Consider the following 24075-nt stretch of genomic DNA (forward strand, 5'->3'; position numbering starts at 1 on the left):
CAAACAGATGGATTCTACCACTAGCCCAACGGTGAAAGCCTGCTCATTACTAGTATAAGAGCGGGTTCGTGCTCAGGGCTAACGGACTCGCTGTATGGTTGTTTTTGTGGTTTTTACCATGCGTAACGTGAATACGGGCTCTTGAAAATTCTTCTTATGCGAATAATCTTTCAGTCTTTTGCCATAATTAGCAATCAACTATCACCTATATTTGCAGAATTTTCTCCCTTAAAACCAAAATTAAATCAAACTAAAAGCACTGACTGAGCTTTGTCGATAAAAGTGTTGAAATGGATCTGTTAAACTTAATTAAATCAGTTCAGGCTAACACATTTTTCATTGTTAAATGCAACATAACATGAGATATTTATCTTCATATTTCATGACATGTTGTCGACAGTCGTGAAATAACTGTCGAAAAGACTTCCCTTAGAAAGTCCTCTACTAAGACATTTCTTTATTAAAAGATAAGCTGAAGGGCTATACTAATGGTTCTTATGTAGCTAATGATTCTTCTACGAATTTTTTATATGGATTATTTAGATTATGGCAAAGCACTCGAAGGCTGTCTAAGGATAGGGATACCTTCGTAGAGGACTTTTTAATTAGTCTTGGGGAAACTAGCTTATATTCACGTTACACGTAAGGAAAGTCACATGAACTCCCCTGCAGGCAGCCCGTTCGCCGGTGTGCTCGACCCGGGTTATTTTCAATTTAGAAAAATTGTGAATTTTTGAACTATAACTTTTGATCACACATATCATAACTTCTGATTTCAAGAAATTCCGCTTTGTTATCACTGTATTAATTTTAAAACCAGTAACTATTTTTATTTTCGTAATAATATATCGGATTCCTTTTACAGCAGTTAGATAAATATGCGAACTCTAGCGCATTTACAGCCCAACCACTGTGGTATTCTGCGATTTTCCCCGTGTTTCATATGAATACCAGATTCCTTCAAAGTTCTACACTAGGGCTGCCCTCTTAAATTAGATAGACTCCGCATATTTTGTCAAAATTAATTATCCATAAAGCCGCCTTATTGAAATAAAACAAATTTTCAAGTAACTTTTCCCTGGTAACTAACGCTTAGTGAAATAATATTTTCTTCAGTTTTTTAAACTTGGCAATAATAAATAAAATTAAAAATGCCGTTGTCTGCCCAGAAGCAGAAAAGAAGTTGAAAACTTGTTGCTTAATATTATTCAAAATTAAAATTGTTTTATGAAACAATAGAATAAAATATAAATAAATAATAAAACAAACAAAAATCCTTTCTATCTAGAGTGACGACTTGGTTTTCCCAAAGCTTAATTTACACAAACACAAATTTTCAGTTTATTGTTACTAAATTATAGCAAAAAATGCAAATCTTCTTTCTTGATTTTTAAAGATTAAATAGCTTATTAGGGATCAGAGCCGTAGGAATTGCTCTTCTTATTATCCAAAAATAAAACAATACGGGACATCGGCATGCGAGCTAGGAACTATTCATATTCTTCAATTCTCCTTTTTTAAAATTTAACGCTACATCACCTGTTAATAATTAATTACATTTGAAGATATTTTTATTTTCAAAACTGTCGTTTGATCCCTAATTAGCAATTCATTATCACCATGGCTGGTGAATGATCGGTTAAACTTGTGAGAATTAGAATGCCTGAAAATTAGGAAATTATAACAGGAATTTGAAAGCGAAACTTTGTGTAAAAAATACGTAAAAAAAATATGAAATTCTAAAGAGATTCTAATTTAATGAAAATTAATGAGAAATTTCATTTTTGTTGGTTTGGAATTAAGTGTCAGTAACCTTTCATCAGATATTTAAATATATATTTAATTAAGAGTAAGAAGTCACACATAATCATTTTCCAAATTATTCAGTGTTTAAAGTCTGGACTTTTTTAAGAAATTCTTGGAATTCATTGCTTTAAAATTTCTTCCATATTTCTGAATGCGGTTTATGATCAATGTCAGTTACGCTTCTTCTAAATTTTCCGAATTACTTCTAAACAAGCATGATACAATGTTCTCTTCTTGGGATTCAAAGATGATCCGCTTTGTTTCTTCAGCAGTATTTTTTCACGAGGGGGGGGGGCATTGTGTTCCATTCTTACCTGTGAATTCTATGAATGAAATTGTGTTGTTGCTTAAAATGCTATAGCTAGATTTCAGTGTCTTATTGAAGGGCTTTTTTAAACTGGTTAACTAGAGGCCGAGCATGTTTTGGTTCGGTTTATTTGATTATGGCAAAGCACGCAAGGGCTACCTACCTAAGCAAACGGATGCCTTCGTGGAGGACCTTTCTAAGTGAAACTGGCTCGTTATCAACGTTATACATGGGCAAAACCATGAAAACGCCCATGCAGTCAGCCTGATCACAAAGATTCAAATCCCGGCTCGAACTAAGTGTTTAGCGATTTAACCGCTCAGCTGCTGGTGGGCCTACATTCTGCCCATCTGACTGGGATGAATTTGCAAAGAGTACATTGGAGTTTTAGAAGAAGACTTTATTTCGTTGACTTTATTTCAGATGAAGAAATCAAAAGTAAGGGAAACTGAAATTCTTCTTTTCTTGCACAATCTTTGTTTCCAGGAAGTTCGTCCCATTTTGTAAATTCATTTTGCAATTTGCTTTGGTGTTGATGACAACAAAATTCTGTCTCTGCATTTTATTCATGTTTTTCAACCATATCACAAAAAATTATAAAATTTATGCTTTGAATTCGCCGCTTCTCTCGTTTTTTTAAGGGTGGAAAACCTTTATTTGAAAAGATGGAAATATTGTGAGGGTGCTGTTATTCAGAGCTGAAATATATAAAACTAAGAACGAAATACGTTTATCATAATATATAACTTAATCAAAATATTAATTTTCCCAGAGCCCCAGTAAGTTAGCTTTAAAGAGTTTTTGAGGTCTTGTATATTGCTTTTCTTCAGAGAAAATGTGATTTTAGAGACCTACACAAACTAAATGAAACACTATAGTATCTGAGAAATTTTAAAGACCTGCGCTCAAATTATCTATATAGAAGAAATATAGAAAACTGTAAGTTTCAACAAAAATGCTTAACTGTAATTAGATTAGTTTTATTAGCTTCTTATAAACAGGCTCTGATAGTCTTCAGACTATCGACTTATTATTGAATAATAATTATTACTGGTGTTTCATATTTAATGGGAAATTTTAGAGCTGTAGTTTCCGAGGAAATTTTATCCAGGTTTATTTTATTGCTTTTTCAGAAATGCAGATGAACTGAAAGAAAATGTTGATGCCTTTCAGTTTAACTTTCCTTCTCCAGCATGCAAAAATTTAAAATATTTTTTCTAATTTTTTTTATAGTCTACTTTGTATATTCTTATCTCATCATTCATTATGTATCTACATATAAAAATACAGTTATACAGGGTTAGATTAGGTTATATGAAGATAACAATGCACACGAGCGTAATCTGCCTAAGAGACTGCAGGGCTTTCCATAAATAACTTGCTCGTATTCACGTTACACATGGGGAAATCCAAACGTGTAGTCAGTTTGTTCACCTTGGATCGGGTTTGGTTTGGCTGGTTTATTTAATTATGGCAAAGCACACTAGCAGCATTCTAGGGTTATCTGCCTAAGAGGACGGATGCCTTCGTGGAGGACTTTCTAAGGGAAACTGGCTCGTATACACGTTACACATGGGGAAAACCACGAAAACGCCCATGCAGCCAGCCCGTTCACGGGATTCGAACCTCGGACCGAACTACCAGCGTTCAGCGACGTTACCGCTCGGCCGCTGGTGGGCCTCTCACCTTGAATCGAACCCGGGTCGAACTCCCAGTATGTAAACCCAAACCTGTTGACCGATTGATCGAAAATTGCTATTTAAATTCACAAAAAATGTGCATGCAAAGCGAAGTGCACAAAAGTTGCATTGCAACTTGTACAAAATTTGTGCACGTTGTGTGTAGAAGGTATGGAGGTGTATCTGCAATTTAAAGCCTGTTCACGCCCATTCTCTTGTAAAAATTTATTTCCGGAAATAATGTAACCTATTCAATATATTTTCCAGCTGAATTTATTTTATTAATGACATGGAAAGGAGGGATACAAATTGAAAAATTTATTTCATTTCTTTATTTCATTTGGAAGGACCTGCTTTTTTTTTTTTTTTTTTAATTGTATACTAAGCAAATAATTTGCGAAATTTCTTTCAATTTTATCAAAATTCCAAACGTTTCTTTAGTTATAAGTATATTTACTATAGCACATTTCAAGACAAAGCTTCGGATAGCTCGTAAATTTCGAATGCTGTTTCGTCAATCAAATATGATATGAGTAAGCTAAATTCTTAACCACAAGCATGCAGTATATTTCTTTTTTGAGTCATTTCCGTGGTTATAAGGCGAACTCTCGCACTTCCGTTAATTCTTTCGCGGCGAATAATTATCCGTGAACTAAAAAATGGTTATCAGCCTTCCAAACCTAATATATACTTCAGCCTCCGTGAATCAATAATGGAGATGTTTCATCACATGCAACTGAGATAACAAGCTTCTGCTGTTCATCACAAGCATTTACTCTTTCAATCACAAGTTAACGGATGAGCCTTTAAATTTATTGCTTATGTTTTCTTCAGTCTGCGAATACATTTCACGGTATTTAATAAAAATATCAAATTAAGACATTTAAAATATTTCCTAAATTAATCGCCTGGTAATTTTTATTTTACATGTAGCAGTGTTTCCCAAACTTTTATTATCTCAACCGAAATCGTGTAGTTGTTCTTAAGAGAAAACAAAGACGATCCCTAGAACCAAATAAGGTATTTACGTACTATCCCGTCGCCCGTAAAGCTGTCGCCAAGCTCCAATTATGGGTAAATGTGACGTGGCAACACATTCATAAAATATGTGCTTTCATTTAAAACCCCGACTTCTTCTCGGTACGCCGTGTTTTATTTTTAGAAGCAAGAATATAAATTAACTATTATTAACCCTTTGAGTACTGAATTATTTGAAGATTTTTATGCCCATGCGACGGATTTAATTTGTCGCTATATATGGATTAATATGTAAAAGTAATACATTTTATTTAGAAGTAATACATTATATTTTTGAAACAGCATTTTAGTTACAACACTGCTTACGGTGGACGAGCCGGACTCGTCTACTATAACTTCGCTCAAGTGAGTAGATGACGAGACTCACTCGTCAAATGTACCCAAAGGGTTAATATATTTTGTCTTGCATTTTTGAAAAAAAATGATTAAAATTTGAGATCTTCCTTCTACAAAGCAACAAGCAGTGGATTATTTTCAAAGTTACGAGACCCTACCGACAAAAAAGTAATTATTAATGGACTTAATGTGGTTAGTTGAATATGGCCGACAAAACAACGTTACCTGCTGGACAACAAAATTAACTTCGAGAGGTTTGTACTCATACCGTTCTAAATAGAGTTTCCGTTAACATCGGAGGGGCCTGATAAAACAGACGAAACCGAAGAAAGCCTTTTTATGAAGCGTGTCGAGTACTGATTGTTTATTAAATAAACAGGCGTCAATTCCCTCAGAATTCTGCAGGAACGATTGGTGCAACTTGGGCAGAATATCCGCGAATTGTCCTGGTTCGATGGTAGCCATCTTTCCCGATCGACTAAATAATACGTAAGCACCGAAAATAACACAATACTGGACTAATTACTACCAAGTAAATATATATTTTTATTGAATTAATGATTTAATTACGACACACATTTATTTTTTAATATAATTTTAAATCTATATATAATTATAAAAACTTCAAAACGTTTTGTCCCCTGACAGAAATTCTCTTGCGAATCGCCCTTGGAGAAGATATAGCATTATAAACAGAAGAAATAGTACTCCAGCTTTCCAATGCGCGTGTACCTAAAACCTCTAAAAAATTACAAGTCATCCCAGGTTCAAAGCCAGATAAACAGACTTTCTGCAAGGTTATTTTCTTGATTTTCCTTGTGTACAACGTTTTTTGTATATGACTAAAATAAAACCAGGGACTATTAAAACTGACTCATTTTAAATAAAATTTACCAAAGTGAAATTTAAGTAAACAATGTAGTTATTTTTATATTTACTATTTCACCACTACAGGCCTTCACTTAGAGCTGAGTGGTTAAAGAACTGCCGAATACTATAAGTTCGACCCGGATTCGGTCCCAGGCGAACGAGCTGTCTGCATAGTGGTTTTCGTGGTTCTCTCGATATCTAATGTGGACGCGAGCCGGTATCCTTCAGAAAGTCCTCCAAGAAGGCATCATCCCGTTAGGGAGATAATCTTCGTGTTCTTTGCACCACTCCAATAACCTAACCTTCTGTGCTTTCACTTCTATTGTTCTTTGAAATTCTGTTTATGCTGCAAAAAATTTCTTATATGACTTCCCCATGATGTTATTTTTACTTACACATGACTTGAGATAGCTCAAGTAATCTTTTTTAGGGCATTTAACTAAAATTGAAAATTAAAAAAATTTTATATGCATTTTATCTTGTGCTTCAGATTACAGAATGTGCGAATATTAATTGAAAAAAAAAAGTTGATTTACTCCGAATGTAACATACGTTATTGTTTGCAACAAAATACGTGAAGTCACCTTTATTTCTAAGTTTTACGTTTTACGGGTAAGACTGCACTCAAGTTATTTGAATATCTGTTTTATTTTGATATCCGATCTCATGATCTCTTAAAATTGTGGAACATAAAGTATAAAACGTCGATTTAAAATTTTATCACTGTAAGCAACCATAAAGTATCTAAGAAATCGCCGCAATTCGGTAAATCAGCTTGCAGATTCCGAACAAATTTCAATTTGAAGAGTATATTTCAGTCTATTCGATTATGAAAAGAGCCTAGTTGTGCGATGATTATTTGGACATTAAGCAAGGACATGAGAAAAAGAAAAATTCAAATCTAATGAAACATTTTTTCAAAATCTTCGATCAGTACGAAACTTGCTCATTTTTATGAGAACTTTGATCACAATGAAAATTTGTAAAATGTCACGGTAGAATATTATATCCTCACAGAAAATATACGACCGAAAAATTCAAGAAAATCAGCCTGGTACATGGGGCCAAAAATTAATTTCAAGTTTAGACGAAAAAAAAAAAAAAAAGTATAAATAAATAAATAAATAATAGAGAAACCCAACTAAATAAAACATTGCAATATATTTTCGCGCAAAATATAATTCTTAATCATTTGTAACCTTTTTGGAATACTGAACGGTATCGCTGTTCTTTCTTTTTACTTTTCTTTCTTCCCCTCCCCTTTTTTTTGAAAAAAGATTTCACTGCATAGATAATGAGAGAAAGAGCTGTTACTGACTGAGAAATAAATAACATAATGACTGAGAAAATAATAGCGAAAAATTAACACTAATTCCCTAACTACTATAGGGTAAAACAGAGATTAAATTATAAATAAATTAGAATTTCACCAAGCAATTACAAAGGAAAAAAAATATTCCTTTGAAAACAAAGCACCGTTATCATAAATGGAACTGTAAATAGGCTGGGAACTGTAAATTACGAACTGTAAATAGACTGTAAATCATAAACATCAACGTTTAACGCTTATGATTATTACCAAACTATTATTGACTCGTGCCATCGATTTCTTCATTAAAAGCAAGAAATAAATTTAAGTTATTGAGTAAATTAAATCTGTCCTATTTAATTTTCATTCCTTAAATATTAAATAGAAAAAATGTTTTATTAAATATAAATAACATTCATTAGTGAGCAAAGAAAGAAATGTTCTGACGATACAATTTTCACCAGATTTCATTACGAAGATAATTAGAAAAAGGAGAGTATGTTAATATAAAATTTCAGTAACAAGTATCACATACATGAACAAGTAAATGTTTTTGAAAGAAAAACGGGGAGTGCTGCGAACACCTGGCTGAAAGGCAATTTATTCATTTACTTAAATATGCTTCTTATTCTTATCATTGAGAGGCGGGTGAAGCACTTACTACTGCAAGAATATTTTTCCTTTTTATTGAAATGGAACAGCTCAGATGGGACAACTCTGTTCAATCCGTATTCATATCGCTAGAAGCGGGCTATTTGAATGAGAGTTTTTAAATTTTTCGTGTGTAATGTGAATATGAGCAGGTTTTCCTTAGAAAGTGCTCCATGTAGACATCTCTTCCTTTAGGCTGATAGTGTTTATATGCTTTGCTATATTTAACCAAACAAACTATCCAAATATTCAGAGATTGCTTTTAATAATATTATGCTTTATTCCCTCATCTTGCCCTTAATTTTCTAAGCTGCACGGAAGATTTTCAAAGCAGAAAATTAAAAAGAAAATGTTCATCTTGCATTTTAGAGTCCGTAAACGCAATTTGATATTTTAAATCCGAATTCCTCTCATTCACATGTAAATGTACTTATTATAGAAACATTTTAAGGCTAGTATCAAATGCCTAGATAAATGCATTTCCTCTTCTGCCCCTCAAAGGTGTTGATACTCTTGTAATATTTAATTGAATTTTTATGGACTAGCTAAATAAACTCAAAGAACTTTGTGAATATTTCATATTCTGCTCAGTTTCGTCATTTTTGACCTTGGAATTCGTAATTCGTTCGTTGCATTTCATTTTAAATAAATTATCAACTTTACTGATTAGTTATTTCTAAGCTTCCGATGGAGATATATGGTAATTTCCTTTCCAGAAGGGTTATGTTTCAACTTCGGAAGGAAAGACACTTTGGAATGAGTGGTATTTCTATACAGAAAACTATTTCACTTCCCTCTGAAAATCGGAAGAGAAACACACTGCTATCTCTCCCATCTTAGGAAACAGTTCACCGGGTGTTGCTTGTATTATCTGCACGTGCATTCAGAGGGTATATATCACTTACAGTACTCGACTCTGAGGCGTATAATGAATAAACTGAAACTTTCTAGTCGCATGTGCTTTCTCATACATTTTATTATCCTTCCGATTTCTACATTATCTACATTGATGTTGTTGGTACAGCTTTTAAATAACTTAGCCACGTGAAATACTGGACAAAAATAACATTTGTTACTGCAATGCGTATTTTTGAATGAATATCAGAAAAAGAAGGAATAAACAAAGCGTTTACACTGAGAATGTAAGATCAGCGCCTCAGAAAATCCATTCTAGGTTTGTAATAAAAATAGTATTCTTATATAGTTTTCACCGATTGATGAAGTTAAACGAAACCCTAACCTAATACAACCATAATTTCCGTGGTTTACTAATTTATGGTATTTATTATACCACAAAAATTTTGAGGAGAAGCAAAATACTATTGGTGTTATTAAAATTATTGAAAGTACCGACAAGATACTGTTGAGTTTAGAAAGCTGTCTGAGTAGATGGTTGTATTTTGCTTTGAAACCATAAGCCAGTTAAAAGTAATTTTTTCTAATTTTCCAAAACTAAAATTAGATATTACAGTTTACTCATTATTTTTCAAAACGAATGGTCATTTATTAGCAGCTAAATCATTGGAATTATTTTCGATAGTTATGTTTGCTTTGATATTCTGCGTTTCAAGATTTTATTCTGATGTTGTTCAATAAATCTTAAAAATATGATAAAGGAAAGTAAGTTATGCTCTAAACCGAAAATGTTGTTTTGTTTTATCATCCAAATTACAAACTTTATTCATTTCCAATACAAGAAATATAGCTGCTCAAAAACAAATTTACTGTAATATTTTTCTTAAGATGTTTACGTCATCTTTAAAAAAATAATCTGATTGCCACAAAAAGACTATGGACTTATTAAATTATTGCTATCGAAACTTGCCTTCTATTTTTGAAATAATTAATGTGGTACATATTCAGGCATTTCCATAAAGATTGTTTCCTGTTCAGTTAATTTTTACTAGAATTTGAAGTTTGAGGTTAGATTTTTTTTCCACGTAAATATTTTAATACTTGTGCATATCTTATGCTGATACGGTAAACTGGAGTTTAAAGGTAAAGAGAAGGTTAATTTTAGATAAGAGAAACAAAGAGTAGAACTTAATTATTTATTTACCATCAAGCTCAATTTACTCTAATCCTTTTACAAAATAATTTTCGTAATTTTGGAAAAAAGGGGGAGGGGAGTTTATTAAAAAAAAGTTTATTTTTGGAAAAGTTTATTTACGATTCTAAAGAATGAATTACGCATTCAAAATATTGAAAGAACTTGGAAAGTGTATACGAGAACTTGAAAAGTGTGATTAGAAAATGGGTTGATTAGAAAATGTGTTGCTCATAAGCATTATCTCTTCCTTTTCACTTAATTTCCCGGATTTCCTATTTTGGTTTGTAAACAACTTTGCCCCATTTTGATCAGTCATTGCTAGAAATGGATTGTTGTCGCCTTTAATCGCCAGATCAAATTACAGTTATTATTCACTGACATTTTGTATTTCGTTTATATGTTATTCAAGTAGTTTTAATTTCTTTAATGAAGGAAGTTTTAATATTATATCCCAGGGTGTACGTATGCAGGATTAATAAATATCTTGTATTCTAAGCATAGTTTTTTAGATCATCATTTGAAATAAGTATTTAGGAAAAGGTAATTTGCAATAGGATAAAAAATTTCTTAAACAATACAGATATAAATTCTGCAGACTATACATTGTCTACGCTACAGAATTTTGAATACACGTTACATTCCTTTAACTAATGCGCATACTGTTCTTCACATATAAGGATTAACGGTCTACATCAGTATTATAAAGTACAGAAATTACCTTAGAAGTGCACTATAAAAAACAGGGTTAGTTTAAACTGATTATTGAATAAATTAATTAGTACGAAAAGCACGTACAAATTTCTTTTAATGAAAAGTTACATTTAATTGAACATTGCTAAGTTTTGTTTTAAAATACATGATTTTTTAACTTTGCATTTTAAACTAGTATTTTCGTTAAGTTTATTAGGAACAGCTTATTATATTGTTTAAATTAAAAACTTCAATTCTATGCAAGTAGGTTACACATTTCTAATAAATTGTTTCATTATTTTTTTATGTAATTTGCAGTAAATTGATTCGACTTACATTTTTCCCAATTCAACAAGGAAATTCTATCGTGTTCACACTACTTTAGTGAACCTTTTAAAAAAACAGTGACATCGAATAAACTTATGACAAGAAAGTCCCGTTTTAGGCTCTCAGCCGGATTTCAGGTCTTATGCTTGGGAAAGATATTTTTACGCTCCATCCCTCTTCCCAATACTGGTTTAAGAAACCTCCACGTATCAACTAAACACTTACATAAAATTAGAGCTCTTTCGTGTCTACTATCTGAACTTAAGACACTAAAGGTAGCATTTAGGACATCACCGGCCTAGATAAAGTGAAAAAGAAATTATGTGAGTAGCTTTAAAAGCTTTGCAATAATTGAAATTGATAGTAAAAGCTGTAAATGGGACTGTCAAAACTGAAAGAAATGTATTGACTAGAAGTAAGAGTACTTGAATAGCTGTAGAAAAATATACCGTGATCAGAAAACATCTTTTAATTAGAAAGTTGAGTTTTCTGATCTGTTAATAAGTTTCATATCTTCAACATGCAGAGCGCCCCCCCCCTTAGACAGTATAGTGGTTAGGGGAGCCGATTGCGATACCAAAGGGCCCAGGTTCGAATCCTGGAGATGGCACGATTGTATTTGCCCGTCCCTCATAGGAGGCAAAGGTGGCCCACCTATTAGGTGCCTCCATAATAAAGTGACCGCTTAGTAGTGACCAGCGTCTGTGGACGTTTTGAGCCCGCCATTGGGGAAAAAAAAATCTTAAGCTTGTCCCTGATATTATAACGCGCAACATGTAAAAATATTGTCAAATGCTGCATTCGTGTCTTCCTTGCTCTTACGTATGCTTCTTATTACTATTCTCTTAATACGCTCCATTCCTGCAATCTTAAGACAGTCCTCATGCACTCCGCCTGGATTAAATAATCTAATGTGATTCTACATTTTCATGCAAATGTATATCTTGTTTCTTACCCCACTTTCAATCAAATGCTGTAGTTCTATACAAATATCGATAGAAATAGGTTAAGTGCCTTGCATTGCAACATCGCACTGTACTAGTATCTTAGTATAAAATTATTTTATGTTTTAATTAAGGCCCCAATTTATGAGCAGAATGGTTATCTGCTGTTTATAAAAGCTACGAATAGAAAAACCATCTATTACAGAAGAAAGTGATATGCTTATGACCTGGTCATTAATTTTGTTATTAATACAAAACTAAGATACGCATTTCTTTTTAGAGCTGTACTTCTCTAAAATATTATTTGCCTCGGTGTGAAATTTGTTTTTCTAAGTCATGCTTGTAAATTATCCTTTCTTTTCCGACAGTGTTATCTTTATTTTCATAGTTATTTGGTATTTTTAAAATTTTCCCCTCAGCCATCAGAAAAGTAACTCAGAAGAACGGATGTAAATACCATAGACCTGTTATACATTACAGTTCTATGGTAAATACGTTCAGGTTTCCTCAAAAGGGTGCGTCTATACTGAACTGCAGGGGGTTAATGAAGCATTTCCTGTGATCGAAAACTGAACGAGCGATTAGAAATTGCTGATATGCAAGCATTTCGACACTCCACTCCATTACAGATTAATTTGCCAATTCGTCTCTTGCTATCGCCAGAATGTTAGAGTAACAACTGAGCAATCGTATACAGCTGCAGGAATCCTAATAATTATTAAACAGCTGTAAAAACATTTCTAAAATGCGGGAGTAATTAACGCCTCTGTACAACAGATCTGTTTACAGGATGGAAGAATGATAAGAATACCTTTCCTGGTTCCGTTCTCTATGTAATACCGTTTTTAGACAGATTAAAGACAGCTGAAAGGCCAAGCTGTTTGACTTCTGTAATTTAGTACTCAAAGTAGAGAAGCAATATGAGCAAATGAAATTGTTGCAAGTTGTCAGGTATTCTTAACCTCATTCTTATCAATATCAGACTGGCAATACGGGTTATTTTGTTTATCAGAATATAGGCTTTTTTTATACATTTTTATGAGGCCAAATATCCTTTTATGATGACAAACATAATTCTAATTTAGAAGAACTAGAAAGCTGAGAAAAATCCAAAAAGAAAAGATTGAATATGAGAAAGTTTGGGAGTCCCTAACTTAAATCGAATATTCTGTAACCTAGCCTATAAGTTCGATAAGACTCAAAGTACCCTATCATTGACACATTTTTATCTTATAAACAAACAATAATTAAAAAAGCGACTAAAAATTAAGAAGGTTAAGGTCAGCTGTAGTTTAAAATTTGGAGAATGCAACTTCATTTCTAAAGAAACATTTAGCACAATAAACACTTATTGTCTTTCATACGCCTGCAGCTTCCTTCTTCGCCGTAACACTTCATTAACAACTTTCTTAATTATCTTCTACACGATTTGAATGAGTTCTTTGTTGAGCAAAGTGGTCACATGAAGATGCTGTAGATGTTCCATTTTCAAGATAAATGGAAGGCTAGATAATTTTTGAAAAATATGGTAAACATAATCTTACTTTAAACGGTATTTGATAATGATAATTAGGAGGATAAGTTACACTGTGTTTCCAAGTTGAACGAATTACTTCACTCTAATGCTCTCCCTGTTTCTTGCCCATTTGTTCTTATCAGTGTAAGTGTGCTTAGCACATGGTATGTGCATACATATATGAAGGCAAAAGTAAAAGCAAATGATCTCAGAAAAATTAACCTTCAGCTATTTTTAAGCACATTTTGATCGCAAAGATTATATGCTTTGAATTTTATTTGTTTTACTTGCTACATGCATTAACATACGGAGAAAAACCTCATACGAATATAAATTCTAGGAAATATGTTTTTTATCCATATCTTCATTATATATGCTCAATGACGTAATTAAACCCTCTCCCGGATTATTTACTGATCTCCGATGCTCAAAGGAGGGGGAGGGAGCATTCAAAGATCTTGAAAGACTGCGTTTTGAATAATGAGGCCATAATAATAATTTTTTTTTGACTATGTAATTCTACTAATTCAGAAGTCAAACAACAAAAATCAGCGTTATATTTACCAAATTTTCACAGGACTAGTTTCGATGGTTTTACCGAACCACCATCTTCAGCTGCAAAACCGCAAAATGATTTATAGGATTATAGGATATTTATAGGATTTATAGGGTATTTATAGGATTCCTTGCCAGTGTGGTTTAATTTACATTGGCCAAACTAAGAGAGCCTTAAAATTTCGCGTCAAGGAACATGAGGCATATGTTAGAAAAAAGGAAACACAGAAGTCTTCTGTTGCTCAACATTGTTGGTCCGAAAACCACACTTTCAGTTTTTCTGCTGCCAAAATTATTCAAAAAACATCTTCCATTGGAGAACTGGATTTTCTAGAGGCATTTCACATTCATAAAAATCTTTCTGTTCTAGTTAACGATCCTAATTCCAATCCAAATTTGCCTTCGGCCTTTAAAGAAATTATGTTTTAGTTCTGGTTTTACCAACAGATGGCGCCACTTGCTTATTCTTGTCCAGGCTTTCTTATCTTATCTAATCATTATTTCCTATCTGGTTCATTTGCGGTTTTGCAGCTGAAGATGGTGGTTCGGTAAAACCATCGAAACTAGTCCTGTGAAAATTTGGTAAATATAACGCTGATTTTTGTTGTTTGACTTCTGAATTAGTATTTATTCGGCGTGTTATTGTGTCTTAATTATGTAATTCTAGTTTAAGAAAACATCTAAGGATCCCCTAAGGCATCGGATCTGCCCTATCAATGGCCGAGTACTTGATTACTGGGAGTTCGATCATAAGCGGCTGCTATCGTGATATTTCCCGTGTATGACGTGAATATGAGCCAGTTATTTTAGAAAATCCTCCACGAAAGCATCTCTCCTCTTGAGCAGATAGACCTCGTGTATACTTTGCCAGATTAAAAAAAAACTTAGCATAAAGCAGTGGGTCGCTGTTCCAAGGCATACCTTGCATACCCCTATTTACGCCAATATATGCTCAAATATACCTATTTCATTGTTATAAAAAATGGTCTAGAAATAAATTTTAGCTACTGTTTACAAACTCTATCGTTACACATACCCATATACTGCGGGATTAAAGGAGGAGAAATATTCCCGCTTTACAGTTTGATAGAAAAACTATATAAATCAAAATAATGAGCTGATAATAGCAAGACTACTCATTGCCTGAGATCCTCTCTGCGATTCATCTCGCACTGTTCGGGCAGGGAGTTGAAACTGAATCTTAAACTACTTGGTAATCAGATGACTAAGCCATTTTATCGAAATCACTAGTGCATGAGGTTTAATCCCAAGGCAAAGTCATTCAGCATCACTAAAGCGTACGGTCATTCACAAAATTTACAATGTTTCCTATAAGACTCAATTTTCCAAAATCTGATTCAAGTTTGAGACGATATGATGCTCGATATTACTGCTGCAGTATTAACTGTTATATGCTATAAAAGGGGGAAATAATAAAGGGAAGAATCGTTCTATGGGATAAACGTCTGTCATGATCATTTTCATAAAATAAGTAAATAAAATTTAAAAAAAAAAAAAAAATACTGAGGTTTCTTTGAAATCTTAAACTTTAATTTCGTGTCAAATGTTTTAAAATTTCGTAATGCCTTTCATTTTATTTTTCTTTTTTCTTCATAAAAGAAATAAGCTAAGTTCCTACAGCTGAAATGCGTAATATTAAATAAATTTTGTACGTAAATACATACAGTCATACGTAATTATTAAATAATTTTTGTCAGAAGTTTTGATATCTTTGCAAAAGAAATTAAGTATTTTACTTAATCAGGAGGTAGTCAACTCTAGACAGACGTAAATTTTGGAAATGAAAATAATTAAAGGTGTTAAAATTTCAAGAATAGACTCAAATCAATTTCAAGTGCATAATTTATTTTACACGGAAGCACAAATAAGAACATACACATAGATTAAATGTTACAGATGAAAGCGCTAATGTAACAGACTAATTTATAGTCTCTGTTCTCTTAGGTAGCATACAACTTGGAATCTATGTAGAAGACGAAGTAGCGAACTCGCTATGTCTTTTGAGAATAAAACTGCAGAGGAAGGTTTAAAATAACCTTTTTATTTAAACTAAATGAAGACAGATGCCCGCACTTCGTGCTCAGCAAAAAATAAGAATGTAACAAATCGCTAATAAATTAAGATATCTAACAACGAGCCGAGAAATATCAGTATAAACTGATAGGTCTAACATCGACTAGAGAGCTAATTTCAAACACGCAGTATATAAACTCGGAACTAAGTCCACTACTACTATGTTTGAACTCTTGAAACGCAGCTTAAATACTGCTTCTGCAAAACGTTTAGATTTGCATCTACGTCATAAGAAATTAACATTCCGGCAGGAAACTGAAATCAGGCGGGAAAGGATTGGATTGGATTATTTAATTACGACAAAGCACACGGGGGCTATCTGCCTAAAGGGAGGGATGCCTTCGTGGAGGACTTTCTAAGGGAAACTGGCTCGTATACACGTTACACATGGGGAAAACCACGAAAACGCCCATGCAGCCAGCCCGTTCGCGGAATTCGAACCTCGGACCGAACTACCAGTGTTCAGCGACATTACCGCTCGTTCGCTGGTGGGCCTCAGCCGGGAAATGAAAGGAAAACTAAAAAAAATTGGTTAGAATAAAATAAAGACCTCACAGATTCACGTATAAAATTAAATGATGATATTTTTTTTTCAAAAAGAGTAATTTAGCAACTACGAATATGTATTAAATTTTTATCTCTTCGGGTGCGATTAAATTTTAAACATACTCTTGTGCGCCATTAGAATAAAGCCTTATATTTTTTTAGGTTTATTTAGAACTTCTATGTGGTAATCGGTTCTGTGTAAAATCTCATTTATTGTTCATTCAGATTATTCAGGTATCTAATTATTTTACCTTAATAATAATAATGATGATTAGGCTGTCTTTAATGGTATCTAACTGCTGTTACTGAAAATGAAGCAAACAAAACAAACTTTTTTAATGAAATCGCAACATTTTATTGAAATTTTGCAGTATTTTCCCTTTTTGCTTCAAAACTTACCACCCTTAAAAGAAAGATGCAGACCTCAGTCCTTTTTGCAAATGCTTAATTCTTAAGAAACAAGAAGACATGTCAATAAGAAAATGATGTAAAGTAATAATAAACTATTTTATTACTTTAAATATTTATTATTTAAAAATTTGAGTATTGTGTTCAATCAGAAAATTTTCTTATTAGACGCAACCCTATTCTTTTTTTTTTTTTTTTTTTTTTTTTTTTTCAGAAAGCTTCTAGTCTCTTCCTAATTATGTTAACAGAAACTGCAGCTTAAACTGAAGCATTTCAAATGTTATCTTTTTATTTTAACGAGTCATTTTTCCCCCCTTAGATTCTTTATTACTTACGCTTCCTAGATTTCTTTAGTCTTTATTGCTGGCATCTTTCAGACTGTGGTGTTTATTGTATTCAATTAACTAAACGAAAAAATTTCACATTTTTCATTTGCCTTCGAGGAATGAGAAATAGCTTGCGTATTTTAAATCTAAGAAAAAGCTAAATTATGAACAAACTAACTAAATCAAGAATATATCTTATCAGCTCTTCAGATGTAAGAACTTTTAATATAAATCTCAGTCTGACCATCACTAATTTAAAAATGTATACGTTTTATTTGTCTGTGACTAGTGCCGGGACTAGACTTCTTCCTCCCCCCCCCCCGGTGCAAACCTTGCGACTCCAAATACCACACGGTTAGTTTCTAAATTCTAAAAATTTTGCTGCCATCAAATTCTGCCGTCCAGTGCGGTCGCATTGGCTGCACAAGCCTGTAACGCCGGCCCTGTCTGTGACATAAATATGATTCTAATTTGGCTGTGTACGAAAGAGGATGAATTTATCTCACTATTAAATTATTATGCAGCTCAATTTTTTGGAACAACTTCAGAATTATTGCAAAATTTCTTTTCTCTTCATTAGTGGAGGAAGGGGGACTTCATATTTCAATTTTAAAATTTTCTTTTGTTTTTGCATTTTGTTTTTGAATGCAAAATATCATAAACATAAAAATGTCAAAATAGTACATCGTATTTACTGGCATATTTTTCTATGAATATACGCATATTTTTCCTATTAATTTTAATGCTTGTAAACTGGGAAAGAAAAATTACGCGGTGTGTACTATTTCTAAATAGGCGACTTAAATGATAAGTATAGGACATTAAAAACACACATAAAGGAATATTAATTTTATTGTATTATGCCTTTCAAAGGATTTTCCTATTCCAATAATATTCCTTTTACTCACACAAAATACTTTCTTATTTGTACATACATTATAACCAGAATCATATGCTGAAAACTCTAGGGGGAAAATCACGCGAGGCTGAGAAATATGTGAATATATGTTGTATTATAGTTTGATCACAACTGTAATACAGTATACAGTTATACAATTAAAATACTGTACTTAATGTTGTATTTTAACTGTAATAGAAAACAAATATATGTATACATATATATACAGACTCTCGTAATCTTATGTTCTTATAAAATTTCATCACTAACTTTGTTTTTTCCTTAATGCTGACGACGGTGTACACAATGTAGTGTTAGAAATTTTTCAGATGACCAGTGGGGGGTCAGAAATTCATGAGGCTGTTGGTATAAAATAATACTTGTTGATAATATTACTATGAATACCTTTTTAAATGACTAATTGCGCGTTTTCGCGGCCAGGAAATTAAAATAGTTACTATAAAAAAAGAAAAGTTTATAATGGTTTTGCTGAGTCCAGCTAAAGTAATTTTGCCTCTAATAAATAATAAAGGTGCAGAACTGCATTAATTGCTTCTAAATCGCTTAGTTTGTTACTCAGTAACAGGCAGATCAAGGTTGAAAGAAAAATCTTAAGCTTTGCTGAATGGTAAGACACTGACGTATGGCAGATAAAATTATTTTATTTCCGGGAGTGACAACCCATTTCTTTTAAATCGTTTAGTTTGTCAATCAAAATTTTATTAAATTCGCACTAAACGTTAAATAAATAAAAATTCGAAATTCAAAATTTGGTCTTCTAGGTGCTCAATTTCGGGTGGAGGACTATGCGTGTTCAAAATCTGATGGCCCTTTTGCTGCTTCCGTTCCTCCACAATGCGAGGAACAAACACGCATACATAAAAATTCTTCATTACTTAATAACCAAGAAGAAATTAACTATACACTGTTACTTTCAAATAGCAGCTTCTAGATCATAGCCACCTTCTCCACATTTACGAATGTAATGTGTATCGTCATCACCGCGCACAGGGAATTACTGGATTTTTCGCAAATTAGAATATTCAAGCTTTTTTTCTGCAGCAGTCATTACCATGGTTATGACGCATAGTCTAGAAAAATTGGCTTTGAAGTACCTGTTCTAAAGTAATAAATTATAATGCTGTACTGGACAATGCACTTCTATAACTCTGGGGAAAAAATAGTATCTTACGCATCGCCGGTTGGCAGCAGCCTGTTTATCGCGGACACGACTTCTTTTCAACCTCAATTTTATAAACAATAAACACCAGGAGAATTTTTTTTTAAAAAAGCTAAAACGTTTTTGGACGAATATGATAAAATTGATGTTTTTAAATAAATAGACTGACTAAATAGCTACTTAGTGCAGACGTGCTTATATATATATATATATATATTAAAAATACATACACTTTTACTGCATAGTACATTCATTTTACTTCTGAAACTGTAATGGGATTATTCTTTAAAAAAAAAAAAAAAAAAAAAAAAAAAAACTTTTTTTAAAAAGGTTAAAATTTGAAAATTTCTATTGCCTTAAAGGGAGGGGGGGAATGCCAAAATGAAGATTTAAAAAGAAAGAGAGAGAGAGAGAAAGGGAACTTTTAGCATTTCTGCCAATATTAAATCAAGCCATTTCGAAATCTTTGATAAAACGAAAATGCAAATAGGGAATCGAAAGCGGGGGAAGGGAGGAGTTCCGTTTCGTATTAATTCATTAAAAAAATTCTTTAAACTCAGCAGCATTGAAAAGTAACGTGTAATTTAGATAGATTCCCCTCCCAGAAAAGTGTGTATTCAAGAGAAGTACGCCTTTCAAGAAGGGGGGGGAAAATTCTTATTAAAAAAGTAATTAGGATTTTTTAACTTCATTGATATAAACAAGGATGACATTTCATGCTTGTTTTTTTTTCTTCCTCCTATTGGTAACTTGCCAACTCGAAAAGGGGAATTAGACGAACTTTTGAAGAAAGCGCGTTTTTTAATGACCTGAAAGTTATAAAACTTCATTAAATAACTGACGCGCAGCGCTTGAGGTTGCTTTCATTTCAGTTTTTCTCACGTCGCATTCCTGCCCCATTGTCCACGTCATGTGGTCCAGCGTCCAGACACGCAACAGAGCGGGTTACTCCTCCTTAGGATGCACTTCCGAAGTAGAAAAGATGAAAGCTGATTGAGCCGAAGCATTTCCTGTAGCCGCTGTGTTTTGGGTGCGGGAAATCGGGGCAAAGCTTCGGATTTCTTCTGTTGGCGTCCATGACGTAACGCTCGGCGAATGCTTATCGTCTGCCCTTATATGGTGGGCGAGCGTGGGATGCGCGCGCATCGCTGCGTCAAATGCATTGACACAGTGAGTCTTTCGGCTTCGGACCGCTGTACGGTTCCTTTTATGCGAGTTCTGTGTCTGTTTGTGTGCTATTGGGACTATTTGGATTCGCTTATCGGCGGAGGGTAAGTCTCTTTTCTCTTATTCTTTATTCGGCCGATTAATATGCATTTCATTAAGGTCAGTGGCCGCCTGAAATTGACGTGTCTCAGTCTCCGGTCAGCGATCGAACGGACATCTCGATATGCCGTATGCCTTTAATCGCGGCATCTTGACCGGATTGCTTTGGACCATGTCTAGTTAATGAGTCGAGTGACGGGTTAGACAGCCCTTGCTGATTGAAATATCGTCGAAAATTGACAATATGTTGCTGATAGAACTAGATTATTCCACTGACAATTTAAAAGTAACTTACTATTTCACTGTCAAGTATCTCCTTTAAGCGGGTGTTATTGTTATTCATATCACTTATAGCCAGTTTTTTGTTTATATCCGTCGATTACGCTTGTTACCACGTGTTTAAAGGTATGTTATTAAGCATATTAATGTGAAAAATATGTTTTACGATTTATTTTTATTTTTGCCAGTGACCCTTTAAATATGACTTAGATTTAGCAAGTGTTTAAATTATTTAATTTGTTTTAACATTTTTTTTCTTTTCATGAAAGGACTGAACTGTGCTTATTATATTATATTTAAAATATACGAGTAGAACATGTGAAAAGTGTTCATAGAATTTGCATCAGATGTAATTCGATCAAAGCATATTTTCTGTGTTGACCTCTGCCCTTTTCGAGCTTGACTATTATTTTGCTTTGGAAAGGCCCTTGTGTCGGTAATATTGTTTCGTTCATTACAATTATTTTATAGTAGAGAAAGTACTTATTATGGTGACTTTAGATTAATTTCCGAAAGTAATCGGATTGATTAATACAGAGAGTTTAAACTTAATGTTAGTGTTATGTATTGCGATGTCCGATGCCCCTTTAAATTGTATGCGCCCCCCTGCGCGAGGTCATCGAACTTCGTTTTCAAAGTTGGAAATTCGTGTAGTGTGATGGTTATAAAAGTTAATTTAGAAAGTGAAATATTAAATAAAGAAGAAGTATAGCAATTGGTAGCAGTGTTTCATCATTTGAATTTAATATGTCATAAATTATGGTAATAGGATTTTCGAAGAAAATTGTTTTAAACACATTTCAATTTTTTCTCCCCCTTTTTTATTAGATGCTTTTTTATTTTAATATTTGTTTACATTGAATGTTTTATTTTTGTCCAGAGTTGTTTCCTTTTAATAGTGAAGTGCGCGTGGTAATGGCATTGGATTTAGTGCGATTGAAGTTTTTGTAATAATTACGATTGTTTTCTCTTTTATGTTTTAACAAAGGCAAATTTTGGCGTGTCAGTTTCGCTGTTTCCCGACGTGACTTTCATATTCAGTTGTCATCGTAATCAGCATGTAAATTTTGAATAACGTAGTATAAGTTTTTGTATTTTTTTGTTTTGTTTTGTTGTACAGTATATTATCAGTGTAGTTTATAACTCTAAAAAATGTAAAAAATACCAGTTACCGTCATTTCACTTGTGTGGCTTGTCAGTTACGTTGCAACGTTAAAAAAAAAAAAAAATGAGTAGCCTGCTTTGAAATGTTTTCTGTATATCTTTTTCTTTTTTTCTTTCTCTCTTTCTCTCTCTTTTTTTTTTTTTTTTTTTTTTTTTTTCAATTGCTGACAAATAAAAATTTTTGAGGATGCTGCTACTTTTGTAAAATTGGTCTTCTGGGAATTTTTGGAATTTAAATTTATGAATTTTTGAATGAGCTGTTAATTATGAATGTTTGCAGTACTCTCAGGATTGAAATATGATGAATAATGGTGTTAGTTGACTTCTCATTTTGGCTACATATCTGTAGTGAGGTAACCGTTAAGGTTTTTCAATAATACATTTGAACATTACGGCAGGCCTATTAGCGGCCGAGAGGTGGACTGGTAACACTGGTAGTTTGACTTCGGTTCAAATCTCTGTGATTTGGTTGACTGCATGGGAGTTCTAATCGTTTTTTCTCGTTTTCAACGTAAATACAAGCCAGGTTCCATCAAAAAGTCGTCCATGAAAGTATTTTTCTCTTATTCAAGTAGATTTCAGTTCACTGTTTCACCATATGCTAAATAATCTTAACATTATGAAGTTTAATCGGATAAAATCCTTTTAACGAATTGAAATATAAGGAGATGAAAATTTTATTCAAGAGGTAGTGTTTTTGCTTCACCAGTTGTCGAGTGGTTAAGACCGCTGGAATACTCATAGTTCGATCCGGGCTCGAACCCAAGGAAATGGGTTGGCTGTATGGCTGGTTTTCGTGTATTTTCTAGTGTATAACTTCAGTACGAACCTGTTTCCCTTAAAAAGTCATCCACGAAGGCATCCATGTTCTGAGCCAGTTGAGCTTTATCCTTTTCAAATAACCTATTCGTTTTACTAAACTTTTGTGGTAAATTTCATTTTAATTGCATACATTGACATTATTTATTTAAAAGTTTAAAAAAGTTAGGAATGTGAATGTTTTAGTTAAAAAGTTAAAAATGTAAATAATATTTTTCCTTTCCTAATATAAAAACTACTCTTTTCAGCAGTTTTAACCTGTTTCATACGTTTCTTTTTGTAAAATTCGTCCAGAACAGTGCCTAGTGTAAATGATTTGTCTTTAAAAACTAGGCTAACTAAAAACATGGTGTAAGTTAAGACTCAGTTGAGAATACTAGTGTATATAGTATTTTGTTAGTTTGAAGTTTGTAAGTTATTTAAAATGACCATGCAAACGACATACGATAACGACATACGATAATAGAGCCATCATAGAGCCTAGGACTTTCGGACCGATGTGAAACATACAGTAGTCAAGAATTTGAGTATGCAATAGATAGAAATCAGGTCGTTAGTATTTCTTTAAAATTTGGGAGAATTTTAATTAACTATGTAACTGCTGGATTGCTGTTCGAAGTCAAAAGAAACTGCTCATGTAACCGAGTTTTTAACTACAGAAAAAAAGCTGAATTGATTACAGTGAACCTTTCCTGTGAGACAGAGAACACAAGCTGCGTGAGAGTTCTTGTGATTGTTCTCTAGAGTTATAATAGGAAAGAACGCTTCGTGGTTTGCCCTCCATGAAAACATCTCATTAAGATAAATGATCATCGTGCACTACGCCGTAAAAAACGTATTCGAATTACTTATTTCGAGCCGTGATGCCTAAAATCGGAGAACCGGTATACTCTTCAGACGGCCTTCAAGAATTTTAAGTGTCTCATTCCGAGATACGCGTTTTCCTTTTCATTTGTACTTCTAATTTTATAAACTTTATTACAGCAGTTTAAGGGGCCAAAAATAACGGTTTTTCGC

The 24075-nt window shown here is 33.1% G+C and overlaps 1 protein-coding gene across 12 annotated transcripts in view; it reads left to right on the forward strand.

Moving 5' to 3' along the window:
• LOC118188269 (uncharacterized) overlaps positions 1-24075 on the forward strand; it is a 282549-nt gene that overhangs the window by 77533 nt on the left and 180941 nt on the right. Inside the window, exon 1 of one of the 12 annotated variants that reach the window (XM_035358672.2) lies at positions 20597-20801. The exons of 6 other annotated variants lie outside the window; for them this stretch is intronic. The gene's annotated coding sequence lies outside the window, so the exon portion shown is untranslated. Of the gene's footprint in view, positions 1-20596; positions 20802-20892; positions 21202-24075 lie in introns of those variants that run through there. 5 more of the 12 variants (XM_035358674.2, XM_035358673.2, XM_035358676.2 and 2 more) reach the window with 5 other exon arrangements.

Source organism: Stegodyphus dumicola, chromosome X2 (genome assembly GCF_044657685.1).
Source record: "Stegodyphus dumicola isolate Sdum_Otavi_A_Nest chromosome X2, ASM4465768v1".
In the NCBI taxonomy this organism is placed as follows: Eukaryota; Metazoa; Arthropoda; class Arachnida; order Araneae; family Eresidae; genus Stegodyphus; species Stegodyphus dumicola.